The sequence below is a fragment of the Frankliniella occidentalis genome, unplaced genomic scaffold (assembly GCF_000697945.3).
Source record: "Frankliniella occidentalis isolate FOCC.00 unplaced genomic scaffold, Focc_3.1 Scaffold30, whole genome shotgun sequence".
Lineage (NCBI taxonomy): Eukaryota > Metazoa > Arthropoda > Insecta > Thysanoptera > Thripidae > Frankliniella > Frankliniella occidentalis.
Genome location: NW_026267160.1, coordinates 1,805,044 through 1,806,850, shown reverse-complemented (window position 1 = coordinate 1,806,850; position 1,807 = coordinate 1,805,044). Strand labels below are relative to the sequence as shown.

At 53.7% G+C, this 1,807-nt stretch overlaps 1 protein-coding gene across 1 annotated transcript in view; it reads right to left on the bottom strand.

The window, feature by feature from the left end:
* Nucleotides 1-1,807, bottom strand: part of LOC113213910 (uncharacterized) — a 77,860-nt gene that overhangs the window by 52,474 nt on the left and 23,579 nt on the right. The gene's annotated exons all lie outside the window — the stretch shown is intronic.

Sequence of the window (1,807 nt, the reverse complement as noted above, 5' to 3'; positions counted from 1 at the left end):
AGCGGACGCATGCCAGGCGTGCACCGGGCGTGCGCACTTGTTGCACCCCCACCCTGTCCGCCCAGCCCTTCCTAGCTAGAAAGACGGCGGTTATTACAGGAACTGATGGTCGGGTGGCAGAAGCGGAGGGAGGGGAACAAGAGTCGCTTGAGGGTAGGAAAAAGGGTTGCGCGACGAGAACTGCTGCGCAAAAATGCGCACATTATCGTGTTTTGTAGAACTAATAGAAGTTACTCACGGTATTACAATTTTGATTCAAACTCAATTATTTCTGCCAACTCCGGGCAGCGGCAGCGGCAGGAGGCAGGCCTTAAAAAAAATAAAGCCTTTGGAGGATCTCTTTGCTGTGCCCGACCCAGACCGCCCGCCCCTTTCCCCGTTTCTTTTGCCCTTTTATTTCATTCTTTTGCCAGTCTATCTCTCTCTCTCCCTCTGCCCCCAGGAGCGCGCAGGAGCGCGTATGCGGTCGGGGTTGGCAGGAGGAGGAGGGGGGGGGGAGGAGGTAGAAGGATCGCCCGAACGCTGTTTATGACGTGAGGAATTTACTGATGGCGCAAAAGTTTCCTCAGAGGAGCCTCACCAAGCCCCCGGCCCGGCCGGGGGCTCGCGTGCCGACGTCACTTAACTGATGGGGAGGGGCGCGGGGCGGCGCGGGCGGAAGAAGGAGCAGCCCCCCACCCTCCGGTCCCTCCCCCTCTTTGACTAGCTAAACTTGCCTGGAGAGAAGTAGTCTTCCCCCACCTCCGTCCTGAGATCTTATCCTTTTCGAAACAACGCACATTCTGTTCTATTTCAGGGGGAACTTGTCGCACGTTGCTTTCCTTTTATATACAAAATCTAAACGGGATTGTAAAGCGTATAGTGCGCCTCGAGGGGGAGAGAGGATACCTGTATCCACGACGTTGACGACGAAAATGATGAAAAACAGCGCTGCTTTCGGATATGCTCATGCTCATTTGAAGATTTTCGAAGATTATCTTTGATTGCCAGGGTGGGTTGTAAAACCCTTGCTCAATTTGCTACCGTCTCGGGTTGTACAAACAAGATTGACCAGTACCGAGCCACGAAACCGAGGATGTCTCTACCCACAGGCCGAGGACCGGCCTGCGACGACGGTCGGCCTGAAACTGCGATTGTGCAGAGGTCTGGTCGCCATGCCACCCTCAGACTCGAGAGAGCGCCTCACATTACAGCCATGTGTTCGGCGTTCTGGCGACTGAGAATGCTTAAGTGGCCGTGAGCAGAGGGCTGCTGTGGAGGCGGGGCGGACCTGTCGCCGGGCTGCGCAAAGCCGAGCGCAAACGCCGGCAAAAGCAGAGCCCTACTGCCTGGAGGTGCAATGGGCACGAAAGGCACCGCGAGCGACTTAAAATCCAGGAATTATTCTTTGAAGATTTAATGACGACGCGCGTCCCTGTGCGTCATTATTTAACCAACTGACATGACTTGTCAGTGACAGACGACGAGGAACCGCTATAATTTGTTTTAAATTTACGACAGTCCTTTCCTGATCGTAAATGAATTGTACTATTTGAAATTATAATTTTACAACGCACGTCATGGGAAATTTTCTTGTAACCTTTTAAAAGAATCTCTGACAGTGTGATTTTCGCGGGAGCCAAGGTTGGTTTGACCTCCTTGCCTCCCGCGGTCTCCCGGCTGCGATAGGAAGGGAGGCTGTTCTAAATTCGTCGACAGAGAGAGAGACAGAGAGAACGGCGAAATAAAAGGGCAAAAAAAAGTACGAGCGGAAAGAGAAAGGGAGCCTGCGGGAGGCGGTGTGGCGGCAGACGAGAGGGTCGGGAGG